We start from the raw sequence: 15,535 nt of genomic DNA, 5'->3' as shown, positions 1-15,535 counted from the left end.
CAGCCTTGTCCTCCCAAAAGCTGCAGAGTGCTGTTATCTTAGGGTGCAGCTCCGTTGCTGTCATGCCCTGCCGGCGCCCTGCAGTGGCCCTGACCCTAACCCCCAGGACCAGCAGACAGAGGACAAGCTCTAATGAGCTTGACCCTTTACCGTCCTCCACACTGTTTTGTCCTTATTTGTCCTTATTAGTAAGTCGGCCTCCCCCATAGGTTAACTTTGGGGGGATAAGGACAGTGTCACAAAAACCAGCAAAACCAGAAGTGCTGAAAAGGCGGAGTTAAACCATTTCTTAAAAAATATTTTATTTGGCCAGAACCAGGGTACACAGCCTTATATTCTTGCAAAGAAGCATTTGCAAAGAAGCCGACTCAGTCTACAAACTAGCAGGTTCAGGTGGTCAGTGTCTTTAAGTATTTCTTCATTTGTTCTGATTTTTTTTCCATTTAACCAGTTCTGTTTGTAATGTATGCCTTAATTTTCAGCTACGTTGCAAGAATGTACACGGCCCTGCGAAGGAAGTAATTACCCAGAATAAGAATATCTGATATGTTTGCTCTTCTTGTGTAACTTGTAAAACTACTCATTCTGAGAGATTTTCTCTTAAAGTAAGGTTTTAAAATAGGGCAAATCCAATAAATGGTTTAATTGTGGCTGATTTTAAATACCAATATTTAGTACCACATTTTTGTGTGCCTTACAAAATATGGCCAACCCATACTATTCTGCGAAAATAAAAGTGAATCCTATCTTACTTCTCTCTGAATACAGATAACTGCACATAGCGTGTTAATTGTGTTTTTAAAATTCTGTCAATTGTTTCTATTCTAGGGTTGAGCTTCACATTTTTAGATATGTTTTTGGTATATCATAAATAGTTTGGGGGAAAGATTATTTCCTATTTTCTTTTTTTTAATAGTTTTGGGGAAAGATTATTTCCTATTTTCTTTTTTTTAATGTATCCATCATAAATCTTTCAAAAATATTTCTTCCTATATTTATGGAATGATTAAAATGTTAAGTATATAAAAGATACTGTTTTCTAATACCCACCCATAAAGTCCAAACTGAAGTATTTGCAAATCTATTACTTAAGTCTTTATTTTTTTCTTTTTCTTTTTTGATTGAAGTATAGTTGACATACAATATTATTTGCATACAATATTTGCATACAATATTATTTGTAGTGATTTACATACAATATTATAAATCACTACAACGTAGTGATTCACTATTTAAGTCTTTAAATGATACATTAACAGCATGCATGTTCTCCTGTGTCTTTATAAATTGCCCTGTTTCTCATTTCTCGGAGATTATCTGTTGAGAAGCCTGGAGAGGTGTCTGTAAGAGATGCTCAATCAATTATTTTAGGCAATTGCAACAATGACTTTCTTTACTTAGTATGATATAGTTAATATTTTTCTAAAAAATAAAGTCACATATGGAATGATATATGCCAATAGCAACTTTAGAGTTTAAGCAGCTCCTTCCTAAGAAAAAGGAAACATAAGTTTAAACTTTTCATACATCTTATTCTTGCTTTTAAAAAAGGTAATCTTGGTTTTTCTGAAAAATAATTGTTGCAAGTGTTGAAAAGTTATTTACATTCATATAAAAAATTTTCCTCTTTGCTTAGAATTATAATTTCAGTAACTAGCAGTCTTTTTAAACATGGAAGGCCGTTATTTGATCTTCGTGTCTCCGACTTCGGCTCTAGTCCATTACAAAGCTTTCAATTTGGTGATACTGTGTAAGACATGCTCTTTCTTTCCCTTTTTCTTCCTCTACTCCATTAAGTTTATTGCATTTGAAAGATGATTACGGGCTTCCCTGGTGGCGCAGTGGTTGAGAGTCTGCCTGCCGATGCAGGGGACGCGGGTTCATGCCCCGGTCCGGGAAGATCCTACATGCTGCAGAGCGGCTGGGCCCGTGAGCCATGGCCACTGAGCCTGCACGTCCGGAGCCTGTGCTCCGCGGCGGGAGAGGTCACAGCAGTGAGAGGCCCGCATACTGCAAAATAAATAAGTAAATAAATAAAAGATGATTACGTGCTATTGCATTGAATATAAAAGTTCTTTACAGAGAAGATGTGACAGTTGTCGATTTTGTTATGACCCCTCGGTTCAGAAACAAAGAGAGGCCTCCATTGCCTACACAATGGCTGTGGGCTTTCAAGTTATTTCTGACTTCACTCTTGGTGTTGTAGCTCCAAATGAACTGAATTAGTCAGCGTTTCTCCAATGATTTCTGACCTTTTCTGTTTCCCTGCCTTTGCTCAATCTACTTCTTTTACCTGATGTGCTTTCTTCTGTTTTGAGTCCATTTAAATCCCATCCACATCAGTTCCCTTGACCACACAGGTGGTAAGTTTCTTATTACTTGCACCCTGGTGTGTCCTAAAGAACTAGTTATCCACCTTGATTTCGATGGTTAAGTTGGAAGGATGTCTCCTGGGTCATTAGAATTCACTGCATATCTATCAATCATCAGTAAAGTTAAACAGTAGAAGCTCAAGCTAGCCTGTGTCTTCATATTGAATCCATTTACTACTTTTATCAGTGTTTAATAAGTATGAATAGGACAGACATGCTTGGTCGAGAGATAGATGGTAGAATTGCCTTGATACAGTAAGAGAGATGCCAGTTGCTTCTCCGTGGGAACTTCGTGTTTTCCTAAAAGTAACAGAGTTTGAGTAGGTGCAGTTTGAAATGTTGAAGTGCTTTTAACTGTGCAACTATTCTTTAAAATATGCCCACAGGTTTTACTGTCAAAGTATATTTCAGATAAAGCACAGCCAATAAGAGAATTGAAAATTTGTAAAACTCGATTTCTCCTCCTGCAGGATTTTGTGGTCCCTTTAAAAAGTAAGGGGGTATTTTCAAAGCAATTATCATTTCTAATTTTTAACATGAAAAGAGCTGTCAGATTTTATGCCTTAATTACTTCAGTTTGAGAGCTAACTTGTTATATTGTTACAATGTTGACAGGCTCAAATTCCCTGAAGTAAATGATCAAAATAAGAAGTCTAGTATAAGATAAATTTTTTTCTTTTTGATACTGCCATTCTACTAAAAAAAAATGAGGATTTTTGTGGGAAAAGTTAAACAAAACAAAAAAAATAGCAAACTGACTATGAAAATGTGGTGTTACATTTGCATAAATTATTTTGCAGTATTTGACAAATGTTAACTGCACAAAAGGCTTGGTTAATTAGCCTTGGAATTTTGATAAAATGAGGCAGCAGAAATCAGAAATATTAAACATTATAAAATTAAATTTGGTAAAATGCCACTCAAAGTGTAGTTGTATTTTCTTTTTAGAATGAGTTATTGAGTGGTTCAAAAAAGAAGCATCTTATTGGCCACTGTAAATCTAGTGATCATTCTCTTTCCTTTTGTTAAAACAGAAGCATTAAGATATTCTGAGTACAAACTGTGCAATGGAAAGAATGTTCCTGTATAAGCTGAGAAATTCTGAAAAATTTAACATTTAAAATGTCTTGTTATAATTGAGATTTAAAAGATATTTCTAAGGTAAGAATTAAAAAAAGTCAAATTCATTCATCCATTAGGCATTTCCTGGGGCTTTCTCTTTGCCGGACACAGTGGTAGACACTCGGGATAAAGAGATGAATTATAACTATCATTCCTCAGAGATTTTCAAAAGAGGGAGGGTAACAGACTTGTAACCAAACAAATACAATAGAAATAATAACTGTTATGTAGATGATTGTATGGGATATAATAGAATCACAAGGGTAGTGACCTTTTTTGCCCATGGCCTTGTGGGGCAGTTCCAAAGTATTGATTTTATATGCTATAATATATTCACATATACGCATATATCTATAATTGCAAAAATCTGAGCATCTATGTGAATGTGTGTACATGGGTGTGTATATATATACATATTCATGTTTTTAATCAGTTTATGAATATCGGACCATAACCACCTATTTAATATTCTTCCCCTGCCCAAGCCACTTCTTGCTATTAGATTAAGTAAATAAGAAAGCACATCAACTCCATAAGGCAACAGATTCTTTATTTTAGCTGATTCCTAATGTGACACTCTACATTGGTGTCACGATGGCCTTGAAAGCATCAAGGTGCCTTCCTAAAATATCTAAATTGAAACCAAGGCACAATTTAACCAAAAAAGGAGAATGTGACTACTGCAAATGTTCAGAAAAAGAAAAGCACAGAATAGTTTTTCTATAGTAATCCACACCGTTAATGATGATAAAATGTCATCTTTATCTGTTCCTTTCTTGTCAAAAGAACAGGAATTAGAACCACATGCACTAATTTTCACTCATATTCATAAACATGAAGACTCCCACGTTTACATAATCATTCTACCTGTATTATACTTAAGATATTTGGGGGGGGAAATTTGTTATCTTAGTTGTTTCTTGGTTTCCACATTAGGGACAGAGATGTCTAAGTATCACAGTCATGCAGACCATGAGTGTGTGTGCATGTAGGTACACCCACTTAGACATGTGTACCAACTAGGGTTTCCAGCTAGGGATGGCAACTAGCTACTTCATACGTGGTTTTTAGATTTGGGTGTATATTCACAAAGCCACCTGATTTTTAAAAAGTATTGACCATTTCTGTTACAAAATGTGAACTGTGGAATCTCACAGATGTTGCCTATCTCACTAGGGAACTGGTGTTGAAACATTTTTAAATATCAAGGCAGAAAGCCCTAATTAAATTAGAAGTGTCCTGTATGTGATCATTCTTCCTTCCCCAGCAGGCATTATCCAGCCTTTCATTATGTGTGTATGTGTGTGTACACGTGTGTGTGCATTTCAGATTTTTTAATAAATGACATTATTATATTGTATATCTGGATTCAGTAGGAAATGAAATAAAGTTTGTATTTGTCAATTGAAATGAATAATATTGAAAAAACAGCCAAAATAGTGCTTGAGATAAATTACAGCTAAGATAAAGTGCTTGAGAATGTTCAATTTATTCCATGATCCTGAAATCTCCTGGAATTTAAATTATTCATTAACCTGATAATAGTTCATTTAAGACAGAATAGGAACTAGATACAAATTATCTTTTTTTTTTTTTTTTTTTTTTGGGATACGTGGGCCTCTCACTGTTGTGGCCTCTCCCGTTGTGGAACACAGGCTCCAGATGCGCAGGCTCAGTGGCCATGGCTCACGGGCCCAGCCGCTCCACGGCATGTGGGATCCTCCAGGTCCGGGGCACGAACCCATCTCCTCTGCATCAGCAGGCGGACTCCCAACCACTGCACCACCAGGGAAGCCCCAAATTATCATTTTTATATGAACATATTTAATCGTTCAGCAGCCGTAGAACTTCTTAATGAAATCTGAATCAAAAAGATTTTTTCCTAAGAGCTGTCCAGAGCAAGTGGACAAGGGTTCAGGGTCCACAGCGACATGCTGGCATTTACTTAATCAGCCAGGACAGTCAGAGTGTGATTCTTAACTGGTCTTTTCCTAAACTCAGCTCCCAAACTGTAGTTCTTCCCAGTTTAAGATTCAGACCTTCCCCTCCACCTCGTTGATCAGTCCTAAAGCTGCAGTCCCATACCACTCAGCCAGGAACTTAGACCAGGTTTGAGGAAATCACATCACTTCCTCAAATTCCAGCCACACTTTTTAAGAAACCCACTCCTTCGCAGCCAGACCTTCCATTTTCCCTCCATTGACATCCTATCGTATTTCCAAAGGAACTGCCTTCTGTCAGCTCCTAGGGAATTCTCTTCACGCTTTATTTCACTGGTTTCTCTCACATTCACCTCACCCAGTTCTGCGTTAGGCCCTTGCAAATATGTGTTTTCCATGACACCCATGAAATGTACTTTCCTCTTAATTCTGTCTTCCACATCCCATCCAATCTTCAGAGCCCATGCCCAGGAATGCCTTCCAGAATCTTCCCTCATCACTCTCCACTACTTTGCATAGTCTCTAAATCACTGAAATATTTATTGCCAGTACAGGCCATCTAGACCTCAGTGATAAGTGTTTTCTATTTTACTCCAATGATTTTGTCTCTTTAACGTGGACTCAGCTTTTTAAGAGAAGGAGCTGGATCTTATTCTTCCCTTAATCCCTAGTGGAACACAAAAACCTTATCAGGCACTCAGTGAATGCTCATTTAATGAGTAGATTACCAAGATCATTATGAAACTTTAAGTCACTGGTTTTCAACCAGGAACAGCAGGAGACATTCAGCAATGTCTGAAGACATTTCTGGTTGTCACAATTAGGAGAGAGGTCCTATGGCATCTAAGGGGCAGAAGCCAGGGATGCTACTAAACATCCTACAGTGCACGGGACAGCCGCACAACAATGAGTTATCCCCACCTCCCAGTGTCAGTGGTGCTGAAGTTAAGAAATCCTGCTTAACTAAATGTTACATCTGACTGTAAATAATCAAGGATTTTATGTATTTCCTCAAAAGAAAGAACCTCTAGGGATTCAGTCACGGGACACAATTATATGCAGTTCTCCTTTTTCTTCCCACTATTTATGGAAGATCAAATAAATACTACAGAGATATCCAGAGGTGACTTAGAAATTTAGTTCTTAAAATCCTCATATGGCTACCATGCAATAAAATCAAAGATAAACTGAGTCTACATTGTATTTATCAAAATATGGTGGGGACCAACTTCATCCTTTGTTAGCAGCTTTCTTCTTCCTAAATTTATTCTTTGTGCTATTCAGTGGCTTTTACCCTTTATTTTTGTTTCACTGAAGTGTAATTGACATATAGTATTATATTAGTTTCAGTGTATAACATAGTGATTTGATATTTTTATACATTACAAATTGACCACCACAATAAGTTTAGTTACCATTTGTTAACATACAGTTATTACAATATTATTGGCTATGTTCCCTACGTTGTATAGTACATCCTCATGACATAGTTACCTTATAGCTGGAAGTTTGTACCTCTTAATCCCCTTCATCCACTTCACCTGTCCCCCCCCAGCACACTCCCCCTGCAGGCAACCAGCAGTTTGTTCTCTGTATTTATGAGTCTGTTTCTTTTTTGTTTTGTTTGTTCATTTGTTTTGTTTTTTTAGATTCCACATATAAGGGAAATCATATAGTATTTGTCTTTCTCTGTCTGACTTATTTCACTTAGCCCTCAAGGTCTATACATGTTGTTGGAAATGGCATGATTTCATTATTTTTTATGGCTGAGCAATATTTCATTGTGTATATATACCACACCTTCATTATACATTCATCTATAAGTGGACACTTAGGTTGCTTCCATATCTTGGCTATTGTAAATAAAGAACATAGAAGCACATATATCTTTTCAAATTAGTGTGTTCATTTTCTTCTTATAAATATCCAGAGAGAAATTGATGGATCACATGTTAGGCTACAAAACAAGTCTCAATAAATTTAAGAATACTGAAATTATATCTATCATGTTTTCCAACCACAATGGTATGAAACTAGAAGTCAATTATGTGAAGACTAAACAACACACTACTAAACAAGGAATGGGTCACTGAAGTAATAAAAGAGGAAATAAAAAAATACCTAGAGACAAATGAAAATAGAAACAAAAATCTCCAAAATCTATTGGATGCAGCCAAAGCAGTCGTAAGAGGGAAGTTCATAGCAATACAGGCCTACAAGAAACAAGTAAAATTTTAAATAAACAATCTAACTTTACATTTAAAGGAACTAGAAAAAGAAAAGCAAAGCCTAAAGTTAGAAGGAAGGAAATAATAAAGATCAGAGTGGAAATCAATGGAATAGAGACTGAAAAAAACAGTAGAAAAGATCAATAAAACTAAGAGCTGGTTCTTTGAAAAGATAAACAAAAATTGACAAACCTTTAGCCAGACTCATCAAGAAAAAAAGAGAGAGGACCCAAATCAATAAAATCAGAAATAAAAGAGGAGAAATTATAAGCAATACCACAGAAATAGAAAGGATCATAAGAGACTAATATGAAAAATTATATGCCAACAAATTAGACAATCTAGAAGAAATGGATAAATTCCTACACATACATACGATCTTCCAAGACTGAATCATGAGGAAATAGAAAATCTGAATAGACTGATTACTAATAATGAAATTGAAACAATAACAATTTTTAAAAGTCCCAACAAACAAATGTCCTTGTCCAGATGGCTTTCCAGGTGAAGTGTACCAAACACTAAAAGAAGAGTTGACACCTGTCCTTCTCAAATTATTCCAAAAAATTGAAGAGGAAGAAACACTTCCAAACTCATTTTATGAATCTACCTTGATACCAAAACCAGACAAAGACATTACAAAAAGGAAAATTACAGGTCAATATCCCTAAGGAACATAAATGTAAAAATCCTCAGCAAAATATTAGCAGATGGAATTCAAAAGTACATTAAAAGAATTATACATTATGATCAAGTAGGGTTCATTCCAGGGATGCAAGGACGCTTCACCCTTTCTTACTCATATTATCTCCTGCAATAAGGTTTTTTGTTGTTGTTGTTGTCAACTTATTTTTTATTGAAGTATAATTGACTTAAATATTATCAATATATTAGTTTCAGAGGTACAACATAGTGACTTGATATTTTTATAAATTACAAAATGATCACCATGATAAGTCTAGTTATCTCCTATCACCATATAAAGTTATTACAGTATTATTGACTATATTTACTATGCTGCACATCACATCCTTGTGACTTATTTATTTTATAATTGGAAGTTTGTACCTCTTAATCCCTTTCCCTTATTTTGCCCATCCTCCACCCCCCAAAATATTGTATTTTGATTACAACTAAGTGTCAGTGCATTCGAAAGTTTGATTTTTTCCAATTGTGCATATCAGTACATAGTTCATACATATTAAAATATGAAATTAAAGGGAGTGAGGGCAGAAAAAAATTTAGGAAAAATTTTTGAAATATAAAAGGGAGAATTCTTGAAGATGTTCTTAAAGACATGAACATTTTTGGAGTTTTACCCTATTGTAAAGGGATTAAAAAGTTATATTTGAGCTTATTAAACAAATACTTTTTTCAAACTTTCCTCTAGATGGAGGGACAAATCAAAATGATGATAAATATAGTTCCTTTTTTGGTTAACGTACTTTTCAATGAGGAATCAGTTTCCTCCTACCAGGGTACTTTGGAGGAGAAAGAACACAGTTCTCTAAGAAATTGCAAATATTATGTATATAGCTTTTATTAAGTTACACCTACTTTTGACAAACTCCAAATATACTATCCAAATATTAATCAGTTTTTCTCCCTCTTAAGATTCTCTAAAAATAAAACAGTCATAAAGAACATATTCACTTTAAAAATAATTACTTGGTTTGTAGTAGGAGTCATTCAAAATGTGTATTGCCTTGTTTTTAAGACCTTTATTTCAATCCGTACAAAATATCCAAATAATTTGGTCCTGGAATCACATTCATTGGTGAACAAAAAGACCATCCAAGTAAATAATAATCTTGGATTATGCTTGGTCCTTGGAAAGGAAATATTTCTAAAAATAAAAATACTGTTATTCTCTTTCTGCTGTAATTTTCATAGCACTCTGATGGCAGTTTCATGGCCCCTCACAGAGATTTGGCCCAGAAAGCCATGTGTAAACTGAGGGTGCACCTCTGATGAATCAAATTGAATTGTGAACTAGCCAGAAATGCCACAATTTCTCTTCATGTTCTTCAAATTGTTTCAAGATGTTTTCCATAAACTCTTGCTACTTTTGCTTTTATTTTTTTATTCATTCATTTGGCAAGTATTTGCTAAGAATGTACCATGTTCCAGCCACTAGTCTTGAGTGCCCAGTCACTGGTAAGCATAGCAGAATTCTTCCCGTTTGACAGAGATTACAGTCTGATGGGGTAAACAGAGAAGAATCGAAGAATCGTATTAATAAACACACTCATCTATTCACTCAAAAAATGTGTCTTGGGTGCTTCCAGTGTTCCAAACCTGTTCTAGACTTGGAGGATACAGTGCCAAAACCTAGTTAGCCTACATTCTGGCAGGCAAATAAGATAGTAAGTGAATGAAAAAATAGGTATTATCATGGCAGGGCACAGGAATTGGGAGTTGGGGTAATATGTTTAGAGACACAGGGGTCAGGGATGGCCCCTCCAGGGGCTGTTAGAGACCAGGATGAAGAGGGGGAAAGAGCCATGGGAGGAGGATTCCAGGCAGGAAGTGTCTGACATCCTAGAGGACCAGTGACGGGAGCGGAGGGGATAAAGTGTGAGAGGCAGGAAGGAGCCGGATCTCACGCATGGCGAACGGGTTCAGTTATTACAAACTGAGGAAAGTGCTTTGTAACAAACGAAAGGCATTACAAGTACAGGTAAGTGGGAGCCTATCCTGACTTGGGGATTTAGGGGAGGCTTCTATTGGACACTGGATTGTGTCCCCAAATTCACATGTTGAAGCCATAACCTCCTGTTTGACTCTATTTAGAGATAAGGCCTTGAAAGAGGTAATTAAAGTTAAATGAGGTCAGAAGGATGGGGCCCTAATCCAGTAGGACTGGTGTCCTTAAAAGAAGAGGAAGAGAAACCAGGGATCCTTGCACCCAGAGAATGGGCCATGTGATGATGCAGCAGGAAGGTGACCAAGGAGAGGCCTTGGGAGAAGCCAAACCTGCCTTCACCTGGATTTGGACATCCAGCCTCCACAGCTGTGAGAAAGCATTTCTCTTGTTTAAGCCACCCAGTCCTTAGAGTTTTGCTATGGAAGCAAGAGCAGAGTCATACAGCTTCTCCGAGGATGTGAACTTTGGGCTGAGAGCTGAAGGATGAGTAGGAGTTAACCACTTGAATGAAGCATAAGGGGACAGTGTGTGCAGAGACTCTGAAGCCGAGCAGGACCCCATGGGGCCCTCCAGGGTACAAAAGCCCTTTGGGGTCCCATTTCCTTATTTGCAAGACAAAGGCTTCAGCCTCCTGGACCTTCCTGAATAGCAAAGAGCAAATTCAAGCAGTTACTAATCAGGGAAGTGAGGCAATATAGAAAAAAAGGAGGAGCAGTCAAGATATGATAGTGCAGTCTTGGGGAAGGGCCCTGGTTCTTCCTCAAGGGATACACCTGACAATATCTTTGAGTTCCTCTGCAGAACTCAGGCCCCCACCCAGGTGGAGGATGGTAACTTCAGGCTGAGTGCAAGATTTCCAGAGCACTGCCCTTTTACCTCGCCATCAACCAATCAGAAGAAAATCACACACCCTGAAGCCCTCACCCTCAATGTTGCCAAAACAAAGTTCTCCCTGCCAAACCATTGGTGAGTTCAGGGGTTTTGGGGCATGAGCCACCTGGTCTCCTTGCTTGGTCCTGCAATAAACATTTCTCTGCTCCAAACTCCCAGGTTTTGGTTCATTTGGACTCACTGTGCATAGGGCACACAGACTTGTGTTCAGTAACCACTCTACCTTTGGAAGCATGTAGCCTGTTTGGGAACCTGAAAGAAAGGCCCATGGCTGAAGCTCCGAGAGCAAAGATGCAAGCAGTTGGTGGAGACATGAAAGAGGCTGTGGGGGTCACATCAGACAAGGCCTGGTAGGCTTTGGTGAGGATTCTGGCCTCCGTCTTGAAGGGGCTGACATGATCAGGGAAACATTGGGTCAGAGAGACCCACTGCAGAGGCCCCTCAGAAATGAAGTAGCTGGACTGGAATGGTGGCAGTGATAATGCAGAAAAGGGGACTGATATTTATGGACAGAGTTGACAGGGCAAGGGTTGCTCCCACATTTCTGGGTTTTGCAGATGGAAGGAAGTTGATACAATTCTTGAGGTGGGGAACACTGGACTCATAATTTTATCCCCAAACCTGACCAGTTACCATTCTGGACATGTTGAATTTGCGATGCTTCTAAAATATCCAAGTGGAGAATTGGTCAGTGGATGAATCTGGAGCTCAGAGAACGGATGGAAGCTGGAGATATAAACTCAGGTGTCACCAGCCTATTCAAAGAGTAACTGAAACCTGTTGCAATGTAAGTTCTCAGTGGACAGGGATCTTCTTTGTTTTGTTCACTGATGAGTCGCAGGTGCATCGAACATTACCGACATACAGGAGACACTCAGTCCACATTTACTGAGTGAAGGAATGAATAGATTACCTAAGGAGAAAATTTAACACAAAAAGAGAAACAGGTCTAGAATGGAACCTTGAGGAATGCCAACACTTTACAGGTGGGGTAGAAGAGGATGAACTTACAGAGAAGCAGCAAAGGAACAGGGAGGGAGAGGAAGAAATCAGTCTGAAGTTCAAGAGACCAGGGAAGAGGGCTTTTCTAGGAGAAGGCAAGTCTGTCTCTGCAGTGAGTGGCATGCAGCAGCAAGTCCAGCACATGAATGCACACTTTTCAACCTTAACAGCTAGACAGGCTTTCAAATTCTTGAATGTATTTATCATTGTTGTCAATCTTTGAATCCGAGAAGATTTGACTTCTTAGGTGTAAGATTTACCTTAGATAATGGTCTTCTGGAACTACCTTTTTTTTTTTTTTTTTTTTGAAATTTTAGTTTTATTTATTTATTTATTTACTTTAAAATTTATTTATTTTTGGCTGTGTTGGATCTCCATTGCCGCACACTGGCTTCCTCTAGTTCGGCGAGCAGGGGCTACTCTTTGTTGTGGTTTGCGGTCTTCTCAATGCCGTGACTTCTCTTGTGGAGCATGGGCTCTAGGCACGGGCTCAGTAGTCATGGCACGTGGGCTCAGTAGTTGTGGCTCGCGGGCTCTAGAGTGCAGGCTCAGTAGTTGTGGTGCACAGGCTTAGTTGCTCCGCGGCATGTGGGGTCTTCCCGGACCAGGGCTCGAGTCCGTGTCCCCTGCTTTGGCAGGCGGATTCTTAACCACTGCGCCACCAGGGAAGTCCCTGGAACCACCTTTGAAGGCTCATCTCTGACACATTCCCAGCCAGGGCGGGTATAATTTCATCACCATTCTTTGTATTAAACTATGATTATAGTGACAGTTGCAAAAAGATGTATTCAAGTCATAGAATTCCAGTAGCTTTTCTTGACAAGTTCACGTGGCGTCTCCTCTGTGATGAAACTTCCACGTGCCTGGTTTCCTCCTCCCCTCCCCTCCACTTCTGCACCACGAAGACTCTATTAGCTTCATGCAAAACCCATGATGAGTCACAATTAAGATTTGGATGAGGGGTGAAAAAGTAATTTTATTTCACCACCTGTGTACCTTCTCGAAAAGAAAAGGTAGACTGATTCAGAGAAAAAAATGATATTTTGGTACCTTTTGTACTTAATTCCCAGGGTTGTGAGGATACTTCAAATCCTAGTTACTCTCACACAGATTCCCTTCCTTGGAGCAGCACAGTGGAGCCCTTGGGACCATCTAAGTTGGGGTCAAGGTCTCCACCTAGCGATCTGGGATATTCAGCAGAAATGCAGCTTTCTGAATGGCCTTTTCCTTGAGGCAGATAATCCACGTGACTTTTACATGTTCTTATCGGCAGTGGAAAGAATAAGGTGAAAAGTCATTAATTAGTCCTTGGTTTAAATCTCAACCTTAGACTGTAAATATTTAGTTTAAGAAGTACTTTTCCCTCTTCCTCCTGCTTTGTTTTCCTTCAACACACTTCTCCTACTTGAAATGTTATTATATGTTTATTACTTTATTTGGTCTCGGGTCACTCTTCCCTTGAAAGATAATCTGCCTGAGGACAGGACCATTGGCTCCACCCCCAGCTCCCAAACTCCGCCTCCATATTGTAGGTGCTCTGTAATTTAGAGAGTGAATAGATGCTTAAAGCTAACGGCAGGAGGTAGGTATAAAACTGTTGATTGAGTTTCCAGTTTAGTCTGAAGAGAAATGCCAGAGATGAAGTCACACATTTGAAATCCAGGCAGAGTTTGGCTTGTTCACATCTCCAGCTGACTCCTGCTAAGCTCCAGCCCCAAGCTGGATGTTTCCACCTGAAGATCCAGCAGGTACTTTGGACTCAAGGTGTCTCCACCATCCAACCCTCCCATCTCCTTCTCCTCAAGGCCTTTCTTCTCTTTGAAAGAAGCATCACCATCTGCCTGCTCATTTGCGTTATAAACTCCTCTCTCTCTCATTCAGATACCCAACCCAGTCCTGTTCATTCTGCTCTACCGGCCTCTTACATCCACCTTCCAAACTACACGACCCCTGCCCTGGTTCATGGGATAAGTCCCCTCTTCCAGCAGTGCGGTGGCCCGCTGAGGTCCCCGGGGGCCTTAGTCTTGTCCGATCTTTATTACATACTCTCAGCCGAGATCTGTTAAAATAAGGTAACAAGGAACTGATGTGAACATGAATTCATCAATAAACAAACATTGAATTCCTTTCACGTGTCTGTTCGAGGCTCTAGGACTTGTCCATGCCCACCACGGGGCCCTTCGTCTTATAGAAAGAAGGGCGTAGAGACCAGAGATCTCACGCCACTGCGCTTCACAAAAACGTTCAGCCTTGTTGCTTACAGGAGACTAAAATGTAAGATGGTCTCCCCAAACTCTGTCGCCTTTCTGGCTCCATTCCAGACTATTCCCAAGACCCTAACCACAGACGCTCCACATCGCTCCTCGTGTTGTTTTGAAGGGGTGTGAACTTGCATCCTGGGTTTGCCTCTTATCATCTTAATCCTCTAACTGGAGTGAATGCCCCTCTCCTCTTACAATGTAATAAAATCCCATTCATTTGTAGAAGCCCTACTCAAGTGTCAGCTCACCCGTCAGGCCACATGTGCCCCCCCAGGCGGGACTCAGCCTTTTCCGTTTGCTCACAGACTCGGTTCATCCCTCTGTAGAAGCACTTACACTTGCTGGGGAGTTGATTCTGAGCATCTTAGAAACATATGTGCTTGGTAAGTCCTTTTTTCTGTGTAAGTCCTCTTATTACTAAGGCTTAATTTCTACCTGATTACCTATGTGAGATTTCAATTTCATATCATAATCTATTTCTAAGGCATCCCCAGATTCCCTCAGTGTGCTCTGGGGTGCTCACCTCGGCTTTACAGCAGGACTAACTGCTGTGCTCTGTTTCCCTGGCACTCTGTGTCTCTGAGCAGTAGCCACAGAGGAGGTTTTACAGCCCATTTGCTAGGAAGCCTCACACTGTGTTCGGAGTCAGAATGGAGATAGACCCTCCACTGGTCTGAAAAAGAGCCTTCATGCAACGTTCTAGGCCACATGGCTGATACTTCCTTTCTCTGATGGAGCCTAGGAGCAGTTGCTGTGTCTTCATGCCTAATACTGTGTGGTGACAAAAGGACATAAAAATCTCTTTATGATCAATATGGGTAGTGGTAGCCTCGGTGTTATCTGATAGCTGCTGTGCTTTCACTAATGACCATCAGATTCAGAGCTTAATTGTCAACTGATACACGTCAGAGCTCCTTCATGTACTGGCTGATTTCCGTTGGTTCCTAAATGATATCCACTAATGCCAAGGCAGTTCAGAAATAGCAAAAATGTGATTTCCCCTAATATCCTAAGGAGCATATTCATGGGCACCAAAGGAGTCTGGGCTATAAATCTGATGGATTTTTGCCTT

The 15,535-nt window shown here is 39.3% G+C and overlaps 1 protein-coding gene across 1 annotated transcript in view; it reads left to right on the top strand.

The window, feature by feature from the left end:
- Positions 1–15,535, top strand: part of KCNQ5 (potassium voltage-gated channel subfamily Q member 5) — a gene marked incomplete at both ends in the record, with an annotated part of 576,625 nt that overhangs the window by 70,563 nt on the left and 490,527 nt on the right. The window lies entirely within an intron of this gene.

This window comes from Hyperoodon ampullatus (assembly GCF_949752795.1).
Source record: "Hyperoodon ampullatus genome assembly, chromosome: 12".
In the NCBI taxonomy this organism is placed as follows: Eukaryota; Metazoa; Chordata; class Mammalia; order Artiodactyla; family Ziphiidae; genus Hyperoodon; species Hyperoodon ampullatus.
The sequence above is the reverse complement of the archived record's forward strand: the minus strand, read 5'-3'. Positions and strand labels throughout refer to the sequence as shown.